This window comes from Schistocerca gregaria, chromosome 1 (assembly GCF_023897955.1).
Source record: "Schistocerca gregaria isolate iqSchGreg1 chromosome 1, iqSchGreg1.2, whole genome shotgun sequence".
Classification (NCBI taxonomy): domain Eukaryota; kingdom Metazoa; phylum Arthropoda; class Insecta; order Orthoptera; family Acrididae; genus Schistocerca; species Schistocerca gregaria.
In genome coordinates this window covers 124,088,494-124,103,319 of record NC_064920.1, presented here as the reverse complement: position 1 = coordinate 124,103,319, position 14,826 = coordinate 124,088,494, and the positions used below count along the sequence as shown (strand labels likewise).

Sequence of the window (14,826 nt, the reverse complement as noted above, 5' to 3'; positions counted from 1 at the left end):
TAGACTATTGCTGGAATGGATTAAAAAGAAGAAAACTTTCAAGAATAGTAAATGCATCCCAAAAATAAAAACTTACAGTGTTTAGTTCCTGTTTTATGCAGTTCTCAATAACTTTTACACTGACTAAAAGCTACAAAACCTAAGATTACCAATATTACAATTTGTTGCTCTAGTCAGAATGGGTTAATGTCACCCCGTTGAGATGAAATTTTTGCCAAAGTATATATAACCAAACAGAAAATGTTTAAGGTGTGGGTGTAAAATATTTTGAAAGAGTTTTGAAGCAAAATAAGTGATACTCTGGTGCCAGTGAGTGGGGTCATCACCTGAGTGATGGTTTGTCTACATGTTTTCCAGTGGTTTGCACCGGAACGGGCCTTGTGCAGTGACTAAGTGATAGCTCCTGTGATGGGTGCTTTGTGGCATTGTGATTGTTTTGTGACTGATTCCTTGTACCAACCATTCAGTCAATAAATGTACTTGTACTTAATGAGCCACTGTGTTTTTTATGTGCCAGAATGTGTCTTGTGCTTCCTATGTTCTTTCGGCCCAGACCAAAGCCCTCGCAGATCAGGTGTCTGCAGGTCATGCACAACCAGCTGGTGTTTCCACACCACCACATCCTCACCAGCATACTCATGAGTGTCACCGTGCCAAAGACCAAATCACTATGCATTGGAATCACTGCACCTTTACAAGTAAACTTCCCCATCTTGCCAAGTAACCAACCAAATGCCAGAAGCATTCATGACTAAGTACATACAGTTATCAAAGTGCTTCGAATTGCTTGTAGAAAGTGTTTCCCTTGTTTTCTTATAGAAATAGTGTCTGATATGGGTGTCTGTCCACACACAATGCTCATTGGGTGTCCACCAGCACCATTTTAGCTGTTGGCTCCCAATTACTTGTCTGTCACTACCTATGGTGTCCGTCCTTCACAATTCCATCTAGGATTTCACTGCACCTTCAGCTGGAAACTCACCATTGCAGTTATCACAGAACCAGCCATTGGTGCTGATTTAGTAGCATGTTTTCAGCTGCTCTCTAACATTCCTGGCTCTCAACTCATTGACAACGACTCCAGTCACTTAACTGTTGGGTTCTGCCATGTTGTACAACATTTTGTACTGCATTACCAGGATCATCTCAACCATTTTCCAGCCATCACACTCTCATGTGGAGCATCAAGAAAAGAATGACACAGCACAGTACATCACACATGCACCACACTTGGTCCTCCAGTTTTCAATAGACCATGACGCTTCACACTGGAGCAATTTGTTTCTGCTTAAGCTGAATTTGATTTTCCACTTTTGACCGGTATCATTCACCATTTGAACAGATCCTTTAGTGAAGATTGCCTAAGGAGGTCCCGGACAGCTCATAGCACTGTTGCCAGCTTTCAGCTGTGAAGTTTTAACAGTTGCAGGTGAAAACAATTCCTTTATACTGAGGTGTTGCCACAGAGATGTTTATAAAATTGCATTACTTTATTGGTTGCAGTAGGCCTGTGAAGCTGCTGCACCTAGCCATTGGCTGTCAGGGATCAACTTACAGCAACTCGACTATAGTCTTCTCCTCTCCAGTTCATACCTTAAAGTGATACATCCTGACAGACCTTTGTCAAATATTGTATATTGTGCTCATAATGCATGCACCTTCCCAGATATATATCCTCTTCCAGGATTTTGTTACTTCAACCATGCCCTTAGTAGCACTTCAGTGTTACCCATGAAGACACCAGTCACCATGGAAGACATCCCAAAGACATCCATCAGCACACTGTTTGGCATCTTTGAATCACTTTAGATGCCATTTTATCTCCATAATGCTGCCAAATATTGCACTGATTCATCAACAGTGCTTCATCACCTGTTGCTTCCTTTATCTCAACATCATAGTAGTGTTTTCTTCTTCACACAGCTACACAAATCACTGTTTTCTGAGAAGGTTATGCATTTTAGAATGATATCTCACCTTAGCAACAATATCCTCAGTAAATAGCAGTTTGGGGTTAAGAAACGTTGCTCTACTCTGAATGCCCTTTACATGCCGACTCATCCAATGTAGTCCGGGGACGTAATTCTGACTGGGGAAAATCACTTATCGGGATTCCCAAGGCTCAGGTCCACTAGTGTTACTCATGTGTGTGAACAATCTTCTGTCTAATATACAGCATGCAGAATTAGTTTCTTTTGCAGATGACACTACTATTGCAGGTTTCGTACACCCTGGGATAGTTAGGAAAAACCTAGGAAATTTTTAGACTTTCAGATATATTTCATTTTCTTAAGTTTCATTTAAATATTTTTAATTTCAGCTCGTAATAACATGTTACTCTAACATAGAATCTTACTTTAGCCCACTATTGCAGAATAATATTGCAGCAGAGAACAAAACCAAAATAAAACTGTTGTTGCAAAGTAAATTTGCCCTTTAACAATGACAAAGACTATGCACACTCAGGAATCTGCCAACTGTAAAATGTGTCAAAGACTATGCAATACCAATTGTGGCCTTGTTTTGATGAGCGTGACATCACAACTGCTGACATTTTTAATAGGTTGAGGGAGAGGCACTTGGTGTAGGGAGTGGGAACTGACCCTTAACATAGATAAATGTAATGTATTGTGAATACATAGAAAGAAGGATCCTTTATTGTATGATTATATGATAGCAGAACAAACACTGGTAGCAGTTACTTCTGTTAAATATCTGGGAGTATGCGTGCGGAACGATTTGAAATGGAATGATCATATAAAATTAATTGTTGGTAAGGCGGGTACTATGTTGAGATTCATTGGGAGAGTCCTTAGAAAATGTAGTCCATCAACAAGGGAGGTGGCTTACAAAACACTCGTTCGACCTACACTTGAATATTGGTCATCAGTGAGGGATCCGTACCAGATCGAGTTGACGGAGGAGATAGAGAAGATCCAAAGAAGAGCGGCGCATTTCGTCACAGGGTTATTTGGTAACTGTGATAGCGTTACGGAGATGTTTAGCGAACTCAAGTGGCAGACTCTGCAAGAGAGGTGCTCTGCATTGCGATGTAGCTTGCTCGCCAGGTTTCGAGAGGGTGCGTTTCTGGATGAGGTATCGAATACACTGTTTCCCCCTACTTATACCTCCCGTGGAGATCACAAATGTAAAATTAGAGAAATTCGAGCGCGCACAGAGGCTTTCAGACAGTCGTTCTTCCCGTGAACCATACGCGACTGTAACAGAAAAGGGAGGTAATGACAGTGGCACGTAAAGTGCCCTCCACCACACACTGTAGGGTGGCTTGCGCAGTATGAATGTAGATGCAGATGTAAATTTAGATGTAGAGAACGTTGCAAATAGTAGTGTGTGAAGTTTTAATTTGAAAGTAATTTTCTTTTATGCAATATGAATTATGTTATGTGTGAGAATGTGCAATGAATTTCTTGAATGAAGAAGTATTAAACTCTCATTCAAAACTTAACACTAAGGATCAGCCTTTTATGCTGTTATTTATTATTTTACTGCCACATTTTGTTTGATGTCTCTTACAGGGTAACACACGCTACTAAAGACTAGGTTTCTAGGTTAGCTTTCCATATTTATTTTAGTTCTTTCATATAGTACAAATTGAGCAGTAAAAGCGAGTTCTTCTAAAAGTCCATATGGAATTTGCTTTTCTATCGTAAAGTCAAAATGTTTGATGAAATGTTCTGTGCACAGCAACGAAATTTATAATAATGTTTGACAGAAATATTCAGTGCTGCAATTTAAGCTGTATTCTTTGGATCCTGCCTAATCACACCTTTGGAAAAGAAACAGAAAAATATTTTTGTTAGCTAATATTCTATGTAAAAGCTTAGCTCTTTCTTGTAGCTTTGTTGTACGTAAAATAATTTAACTTAACTCATTAAGTTTTCCTATTTGTGTGTTTGCACTAATTAAGAATGATGCTGCTATTGGCTGACTATGTAACATGTCCTAATAAATGAATATCTGGTGTCTTTGGCTAGCAAGATCATGCACCATGAATTATGTGTGTTTGCACTAATTAAGAATGATGCTGCTATTGGCTGACTATGTAACATGTCCTAATAAATGAATATCTGGTGTCTTTGGCTAGCAAGATCATGCACCATGAATTATGTTTGGCAGATAAAAGCACATTGCCATCCCTATTTCAGTGCTTCATAAGTTACCGTGCCATATTTGGTGGAGTTCCTGATTATATTTCTGTAATGTGATAATATTCAGTGTAAATGTTGCTGCATCTCAAAGGTATTTCAGAAATCATTGTTTTTTGATGGAAACATTTTCTAAAGTGTCAGCAAATTCTATATGGTGTATGAAACCTTCACCATTCGCTGGGGGTATAGTATATTTTCACCCCGGAAAAAGTGTATTTTTAAGGGGGATAATCTCAGTTTTTTTTTTTTTTTTTTTTTTTTTTTTTTTTTTTTTTTTTTTTTTTTTTAAATCTGTGAATACACCCTCTTTTGTAATCAATCCAAGCACACATACAGAAACAGAAGAAATGTTAAACAATGTTCTTAAAAGTTCCATTGACTTGTTTTAGTGAAAGGGCTCAGTTATTCAGTTCTGCACATCCAAGAGTACTATACTAACGACAAGTGTAACACATACTCAGAAAATAATAAACAGGGTAACAACTTCAAAATTTCAAGTTGTCTATATTGACAAGAATTTAAACTGGACACAGCACATTGTGAAATTCCTAAAACAACTTAGTTCAGCCACTGTTGTACTTAGAATCATACAAAATCTTGTTGAGAAACAAATAAGTAAGTTGATATATTTTGTTTATATTCATTCAGTAATGTCATCTTTAAGAACAAAAGTCTTCATTATTAAGAAACATGCTGGAAGAATAACATGTATTACTTATCCATGAACATCTTGTAATCTGTTTACATAAAAGTAACTAAATAACTGATGAAAACCCAGGGTGGAATAATGACAATACTATGGAAGGATAGATTGCCACTCACCATATAATCAAGATGTTGAGCTGCAGACCAGCATAACAAAAAGACTATTAAAGATGTAAGCATTTGGTGAGAAGTACTTCTTCTGAAATAGACAAGACACACACTCACACAAATGCAGCTCACACACACATAAACATTACCTCTGTTGCCAAAGCCAGAAAGAGTGGTAATGTATGTGTGTGTGTGTGTGTGTGTGTGTGTGTGTGTGTGTGTGTGAGAGAGAGAGAGAGAGAGAGAGAGAGAGAGAGAGAGAGAGTTGTCCATTTCAAAAGAAGGACTTTGGTGCAAATGCTTACGTATTTAGTAGTCTTTTCGTAGTGCCTCTCCATGACTCAGTATCTCCACTATATGGTCAGTAGTTGTCTATTCTTTTCATAATATTGTAACTAAGTCATTAACTAAACACCTGTCAGTAGTGTTTCAATGGGAAAAAAAATTGGGGTTATCATTAATTGCATTTTGCTGCCTAACAGGTGATGTTCCTGGGCCACCAGATTTATCTCCCTTGTGCAGTCTCAAGTCAAGGGCTGCTGTCAGATGCTCTTTCTGGTCCTTCCATTCTTTGGATGGGCCAGATAGACACTGCCTGCACTGCTGTCAAGAACTGCCTTGTCCATTCTACACTTCTGGGTCATGCAGCATGACACCCTGTTGGTACTGGTGGTTGACACCAGCCACTGTGCCTTAGGAGCAGCTTTGCAACAGAACTTCAGTGGTTCCTGAGAACCATTGGTCTTCTTTTCAATGAAGCTTATGCCTATAAACACCAATGATGTGCCTATGACAGGAATCTGCTTGTCCCCTATGATGTAATAGGGTACATCTGCCAAAAGCTGAAGGCCACGAACTTAATGACATTTCCACACTACAGACACATACTATATACCTTGCAGCAGATAAAAAGTCACTGCTCACCATGTCAATTCCACCAACTGGAACATATCTCTCAGTTCAGCACAGACAATATAGCTGCCAATTGTCAGTTGGAGTTGCTGGGACCACTGGTTGCATCAATTTCACAACAGTCACTGCAGCTCAAGAGGTTAGTATGGAGCTGGACTCTGCTGTGACGTACTGGTATTAAAGCTACTACCGGGATTCATTATTATGTAAGTCTTGGCATCTGCTCAGATTGTTCCAGCTGGAACCATTGCTGTGTTGCCTGTAAGCTTGGTAAGACTGACCTGCACATCCATGCCCCAGTTGGTGATTTTCCTGAGGCCACAGGGTTGCTTATGCATGCCCATGTTAACATAGTCAATCACTTCCTCACCTCTGATGGTCAGCAGTATCTTTTTAACCTATCGTTGAACCTTTCACACACTGGCGAGAGGCAACACCAATTTCTTACATCGGAGCTGATACTGTGGTACTAGCAATTGTCAGTAAGTGAACTGATCATTATGCTTTCCTACTTGACATCACCACAGGTTGTGAAAGGAAATTTGAATCCCAGCTGTTCAAAGCTTGTCAAATTCTTTGGCACTCATAATCACCATCCAGCCTGAAATGATACGGTTGAGTGATGGCATCAGATTTTGAAGGTGGCTGTGGTTTGTCATAACAGAGCAAGGACTACTGCACTCTTCATCATACTTCTCAACCTCCACTCCATTTTAATACAGACCTCAACACCCCAGTGACTGGGCTCTTTTACGGTATGGTGGGCAGCTTCAGATACCAGACAATGTGTCAAATTCTGTGCTACCTCTTCTGACTGTAACATTCCACTATTCCTGTATGACCTGTGCTACCACGTTGCATGCATCTATCTTTAACTTGGCTCTCAGCATGGCACCCCAGCTTCCTTCGTTCATCAGATTCAGGCACTGCCATGCATGCAATGGCCATTGTTGAGGGGGTCAGGCCTGGTCTCCAATGTCCATTCTCTGGATCTCATGAGATTGTTAGTCGAAGTCATTATACCCTGGAAGTTTCCATAGATGGGTATGAAAAAAATTGTTCAAATGGCTCTGAGGACTATGGGACTTAACCGCTGAGGTCATCAGTCCCCTAGAACTACTTAAACCTAACTAACCCAAGGACATCACACACATCCATGCGCGAGGCAGTATTCGAACCTGCAACCATTGCTGTCACGCGGTTCCAGACTGAAGTGCCTAGAACTGGTCGGCCATTTCGGCTGGCAGATGGGAACACTCAGACAGTATCACTGGACCATATAAAGGTGACATACACCTTCCCATCTGAACCCACCTCCATGCACTCCCCTCAGATGACCAAACCACCACCTCCCCAATCAGTACAGTCTTTGTTCCAATCCTGCTCTGGGCATTAAGTGTGCTTCCCAGCCTAATTTGCCTGACCTTCAACTACTCCCTCCTTTTGGGAGGAGGGTTAGGTAGTGTAGCAATGGAAAGTGGCAGCTGCACAGTTCAGCTAGTCATGGTACTATCAAAGTCATGAACTTATAGCGTAGGACAAATGTGGCACTGCTAGCACAGTTAGTCAGACTGCAAGCTTACAGCATTGGTCACACTGCACCAATGATAGTAAGTGAATGTGCCAGCCTCATAATAATATAATACAGGACTACCAACAACATAGACTGCAATTTTGGTATCTATGTTATATCAGCACACTGTGTGCCAAATTTAAGGGGTCCAGCAGGATTAGCAAGCAGAGGTCTCAGATGTGTCCCTCCTGTTGCTTCACTGGAGTATACCATCACAGACACAAGTCAGAACATACTCATCCATTACGTGTGCTGTGGTGGTGTAGTTATTTCATTGATCACTTATGTGCTGGGATATGTTGTGATTTCAGAGGTCATCCAAATGATGGAGTGTGTAGTGTAAAAAGTGGTTATTTGTTTGATGGGTCATGTTGTGGTTTCAGTTATCACATGAGTGACAGATTTTGTAATGTGCTAGTGTCTACTCGTGTGACAGGATGTGTCAGTGAGCTTCTACGACTATTTTTGTAAATTCTCTTGTAGTAGCTTCTATTCTCTTTCTATATCTGAAAACAAACTGTTCTTCCCACAGAAGTTGATATTTATTTAAATAATCCATAAGTCTGTTTTCCATAACAGTTTCTATCATTGTGAAAATGGAGGCAGTGTTGAATTTTGGATGTAATTCTCTATATTTTTTTACCATCTTTTTTGTGGACTGGAAGAACTTCTGCTTGTGTTAGGTAATCAGGGAAGCAAATGGATGTGAATGACTCCATTTATCGTATCTGTTAGCGATGCTTTTATGCTGCTAATACAGTCCATCAGCAGACACACTGGAATCTCATCTGGAGCTATGGATGTTTTGCTCTTAAATTTATACACAATCCCAGTGATTTTCTCTCGCATGGTTAGTAGCAGCAGCTTTATGTAAAGTATGTAGCTATTTGTAGGTGTATATTGTATTTTTAGTAGCTTTCCTTGCAGTTTGGTTGCTATGTTACTAAAGTAATGGTCAAGAAAGTTATCCTTAGAATTATATATTAAACCACCTTTATTTCTAATTTTCATATTTCTCTGTTTTGGCTTGGTGCTACCAGTTTCTTGTTTTACTATATTCCTTGTTGCTTTGCTTTTATTGTTGGACATCTGTATAGCCTTATCATTTTGTATTCTTTTTCCATCCTGTAGCCTTTTACTATAGGTTCTTTTGTATTTGAGAAAATACTGCAAGAAGGGTGGGACCCTCTTATTGTCTTTGCTAGAGTTGATTTACCTGAGTGTTCAGAAGATTCTGGAAACTTTGTTACCCAGTTTTTCTGATAGATTCTCTAACAGAATGTGCCATTTTAGGAAATGTCACGTCAAATTTTAGTTTCATTATATAGTCATGAATTTGCTGAATTTTTCATTTACATGTGTTCCTGAACATACCTCTGACCATATCTGGATGTTGTAGTTTATCTTTTTATATTTTGTCACGTATGCACAAGCTCTACTGCCCCAGAGTGGACAGTGTACTCATCACTTTATACCATTGCTCTGGGTACAAAGAAAATAATTTGCTCTCAATTGTTAATCATCATATGAGATAGTCAAAAAGGTAATTAGTTCCTTTGTAAATGAAGTGAAACAAGTTGTAATCATTCTAAACTGTCTGAATTGTTGACAGTGGTAATAGTACTCACAATAGCACTATGCGGGTGGTAGGCCTACTGTATTTTCCCGAAAACAAAACTCCAGGTGAGATCATTATTTCAACGACTTCTAATTACCATTATCTAACCCAGTGTTCATAAGTATATTCAGTTTGTAGGTCAGAGGAATCATTGGAAAGTGGACCAGCAACAAGAAACTAAACTTTTTATTAAGACTTGGTTGGGGGAAAATTTTCATATAACTTCTTAATAAACAGTGTGACAGTTGTGGCTAATAACTCAGTACAGCAGTAATGGCCATTAAAACAAGGACAGTGCTATGCATTGCACAACATGTAGCCACCTCACCCCATCCATAATTCTGCAGAAGTCTGTTTTGTGTAAGATTGTAATCTTTACATTTTATTTAAGTAATTTCCACCTGGAATGCAACCAATATGTTATCTAGCACATAACATAAGCTTATAATGATTGTAACATTAGTAAAGAAGCGGATAAATTTTATAATCATGATTATCAACACCATAATTGATAATAATAATGATTAAATCTTCATTTTTTAAAATGCATAAACTAATTCTTAATAGATCCCTTGAAAAATTTCAGACATGAATGTTGGAAAAGTATTTTCCAGGAGAGTTATGTCATTCCCTGTAGAAAATGAGTTTTTATTTAAATCACTTGCTATGCGCAGCAAATGTCTGTCAAATACTAACAATAATAAGGATATCACGTAAAACAAAATGGGAATTATATCAAAATGCTAGACATAATCACAATCAAGCTACAGTAGCCCATTACAAACACTAATGTAAGGTGTTTAAAAATGTTATAAGGAATTCAAAGAGTATGTGGTACACAAACAGAATAGCTAGTTCACATGATAAAATTAAGACGATATGGAAGGAAGTGTCGGCTCAAAAGCACAAGGTAAATATATAAAGTCAGTTTGTAATAAAAATATATCTGATACTGATAAGTCATATACAGGGTGGTCCATTGATAGTGACAGGGCCAAATATCTCACAAAATAAGCATCAAATGTAAAAACTATAAAGAATGAAACTCATCTAGCTTGAAGGGGGAAGCCAGATGTCGCTATGGTTGGCCTGATAGATGGTGCTGCCATAGGTCAAATGGATATCAACTGCATTTTTTAAATAGGAAACCCCATTTTTTATTACATATTCGTGCAGTACATAAAGAAATACGAATGTTTTAGTTGAATTACTTTTTTCGCTTTGTGATAGATGGCGCTGTAATAGTCACAAACGTGTAAGTACGTGGTATCATGTAACATTACGCCAGTGCAGATGGTATTTGCTTCATGATACATCATATCTGTTGAAATGGACCGTTTATCAATTTCAGAAATGTTCGATATTGTGTTTATGTATGGCTATTGTGATCTAATTGCCCAAAGGGCGTGTGCTATGTATGCTGCTCAGTATCCTGGATGACATCATCCAAGTGTCTGGACCATTCACTGGATAGTTATGTTATTTAAAGAAACAGGAAGTGTTCAGCCACATATGTAATGTCAACCACAACCTGCAACAAATGATGATGCCCAATCCTCACTTCAGTAGCAGACAAATTGTGTGAGAATCAGGAATCTGAAATACATCGGTGTTGAGAATGCTACATCTACATTGATTGCACCCGTACCATATTTCTATGCTCCAGAAATTGCATGGCAACAACTTTGAATCTCATGTACAGTTCTGCCACAGGGCACAAGAGAAATTATGGGCCGATGACAGATTTTTTGCATGTGTTCTATTTAGCAACAAAGTGTCATTCACCAACAGCTGTGATGTAATTTGGCATAATATGCATTATTGGGCAACAGGAAATCCACGATGGCTCTGACAAGTGGAACATCAGCAAACTTGTATGGTGCAGCATTATGGGAGGAAGGATAATTGGCCCCAATTTTATCAATGGCAATCTCAGTGGTGCAAAGTATGCTGATTTCCTACATAATGTTCTACCAATGTTACTACAAGATGTTTCACTGCATGGCAGAATGATGATGTACTTCCTACATGATGGATGTCAGGCACGTAGCTCACGTGTGGTTGAAGCAGTATTGATTAGCATATTTCATGACATGTGGATTGTTCGTTGAAGCACCATACCATGGCCCACACGTTCACCGGATCTTACATTCCCAGATTTTTTTCCATGGCAACAGCTGAAGGATATTTGCTTTTGTGATCTACCAACAACGCCTGACAACATGAGTCAACACATTGTCAATGCATGTGGGAACATTACGGAAGGCAAACTACTCGCTGTTGAGAGGAATGTCGTTATGCATATCGCCAAATTCATTGAGGTTGATGAACATCATTTTGAGCATTTATTGCATTAATGTGGTATTTGCAGGTAATCATGCTGTAACAGCATGCATTCTCAGAAATGATGAGTTCACAAAGGTACATGTATAACATTGGAACAACAAAACCAAAATGCTCAAATGTACTTATGTTCTGTATTTTAATTTAAAAAACCTATCTGTTACCAACTGTTCATCAGAAATTTTGAGCCATATGTTGTGACTATTACAGTACCATCTATCACAGAGTGAAAAAAGTGGTTCAGCTAAAACATTCATATTTCTGTACGTACTACACAAATATGTAATAAGAAATGGGTGTTCCTATTTAAAAAGACGCAGTTGATATCTGTTTGACCTATGGCAGCGCCATCTAGTGGCCAACCATAGTGCCATCTGGTTTCCACCTTCAAGCTAGATGAGTTTTATTCTTTTTAGTTTTTTTGTTTGATGCTTATTTCGTGAGATATTTGCCCCAGTCACAAACAATGGACCACCCTGTGTATGTACAGAATTTAACTGTCATTTTCTGAGCATTACTTGTCATTTAATAAAAACATAGTTATTACAGGGAATAATATAACTCTCTTGGCAAATACTTTTCCAATATTGATGTCTGAAACACTTCTCTGTGATACCGACAAGTGGGAGATTGAATCAATAATTAAATCTCTACAAGTTCCCTGTTTAGAATGTGGTAATGGTAAGCATATTTCAAAGAGCTTGATAAATTGTTTAAGGTAACCATTATACAGTCATTAGACCATAATTGTTCACAATTGGTTTGTAAAACATTCTAGATAACTTGAGCGAATGATTTGGCCACACAAATTGTAAAACATGAGTCACATCAAAATTTATGGTGTGTGACAGTGAGGTCAATTTGTGCACAAAATCCTGCTTTGGCCAACTTCCTCATTCGCGGATGGCTATAGAGGCAGTAATGGCTCAGTATTTCTAGAGTGAACCTCCAGTGACTTGTTAAGTCCAGGCCATTTTGAGTTGGTGCACTACAGCCGGCAAAAGGGCATCCAACACAATATTAGAAGGTATCCCATGACTTTTGACACCTCAATGCATGAGGATATTGAAAATGCGTAACTTGTCAGATTGTGGTCCAATTGTGTGCCAGTAATACTACAGAAGAGGGTTTTTACTCAGAGCTTTTCTCTTTCGAAAATGGGAGCTTGCTCCGGTGTTTTGAAAAAGAACTTGTTAAGGCATGCTACTGGGGTCAACCCATTCCTCATAGAGATGTTTCAACAATCTTAAAGGAAACCCTGTCTGTTGAAAATGAAGAGAAACATATCACTGTGTCAGAATCCAGTTGGAATGAATTTATGTCTGTATTGGGTTCTATGGACGTAACTGTAGGAGACATTAAGTCGCAACCAGGACCCAGAGGTTATTACTCATGGAGTCCTAGTACCGTCAATGGCTGTAGTAGAGGACAACTGCATGTACCATAAGCTGGTGTCCTCCACAGGATACCGAACTGAACAGTTATCAGAAACACAGCAGAGGAGATGGTCATGGGAATCCTTGCAGTACAAATTGAATGAACTGTGAAAGGAGATACAATTCTGAGTATGCGTTTAATAATAATATGTATTGCAGTAACAAACAACTGAATACACTGTCAGATTATGACTGGGGGTCACAATCACCAGTGATTACCAAAATTATTGATGACAGCAGTCATACAACTGTACAACACCTGGAAACAATCTCCAACCACCTTGAGCCACAGTGAGTTAGACATGAAGTAAGCTCTATTATAATCATTATATTATAGCTACCAATGTAATGTAGCAACTCTGCTCTGATATGAATCAAAGCAACAAGGAATACCCATTGTTACCACAATCTGTAATTTGGGCCTGTATTGAGGATGTTTTGAGTAACTATTGTTCTAGACACAGGGGCATTTGGCAGTGTGATGTCAAGCAGTTCTTTCAATAAATTATTCACAAAAACCAAGTTGCATGTCAGTCCTGTACAGAACTGCAAGACAACTGGAGCCATTGAAATGTGATCCAGAAATATTAGAATAATAGGAATGACAGTAAAACTATTGCAATACCATGCACCATTCTACTAGTTGAAGGCTTATTGTTGACTGCCTTATGAGCCATGAGTTTATCTGTGTGGACACAAGATCTTCTCTATGGGTAAGGTTTCCTTTCTAACAGTGAATGAGCTTAATTTGTGCTGGCATGGAAGGACAGTACCCACAGTCAGTATTGATCAAATTCATTGTCAAAGAACATTGCAAGACAAAAAATTTTCTGGGCCTATTAAATAAAGGACTTGAAGTCATGCCACAAATATAACAGAAAGTAGAAGAGCCAGAGAGCCTCACTGGCATTCAAAGACACCAGTAGTTAAACCTCTTGAATCAATTTGGGGAAGTATTTGAAAAAATACCTGGAATAATACAAAGGAAATACATATCACCTTGATGAATTTCCACACAAAGCCTTGTAAAACAGTTTCTATCTTATCCCATGGTCTCAGTGGAAAGCACTAGATAAAGAAATTAGAAGTAGGTTTCGAGAAGTTAATAGTTCATAAGGACATATTGTCACCATCTACAGAAGCTGGGGATTGACTACATAAAACCGTTTGATGACATAGTGAACCACTTATCTCTTTTGTCAAGACTCTACACTACAGCAGAGCTACTGTTTGGCAGGAGGGCAAAGAATGAATGAATGTGTGGACCAGATTCCACAGGTTCCAAATGGTGAAGATAACTGAGAAGAAAAGGTTCAGAAAGCTTTGACCAGCTTGACAGACAAAGCATTTAGAAGAAAGCACAATTATGACAAGACAATTATAAAAATACTAAGGTATCAAGTGAACAAGAAAGTATAAAGAAACCACCCACCTCTTGAACAAAATGTACAAAAAGTGGCAGCTTTTGCGTACGGGACCTTTTGTGATTCTAAGGATTCCAAATCCTGGTGGATAATTATTAGGGTACCAAAGTAATCAGCAAATTAAAGGACTTTGTCCTCATCAAGATTTATGAAAATATTATTCTTGGTGGAATTAGTGTGCATAATTTTAGGAACACAGGCCAATAAGAATTTTTATGTATTTTTGTCTGTAGCAGATAAGTATTATCCTGTGATATATGTAGGAAGAATGATTCTCATCTGCCAGTCTTAAGATCACATTTTCTTACATCTATGTCTTCGTCCATGGTTAGACTGGAATTCACAGAGGGTTTATCAAACCACATTCAAGTTATTTCTCTACTGTTCCACTCTCCAACAACACACATGTAACATGAACACTTACGTATTTTCGTATGAGCTCTGATTTCTCTTAATTTATTGTGATGATCATTTCTCCCTATGTAGGTGGGCAGAAACAAAATATTTTCACACTCTGAGGAGAAGCTTAATTATTGAA

General features: G+C 38.5%; 1 protein-coding gene across 1 annotated transcript in view; it reads left to right on the top strand.

Moving 5' to 3' along the window:
• Window positions 1-14,826, top strand: part of LOC126334754 (uncharacterized) — a 354,076-nt gene that overhangs the window by 30,376 nt on the left and 308,874 nt on the right. The gene's annotated exons all lie outside the window — the stretch shown is intronic.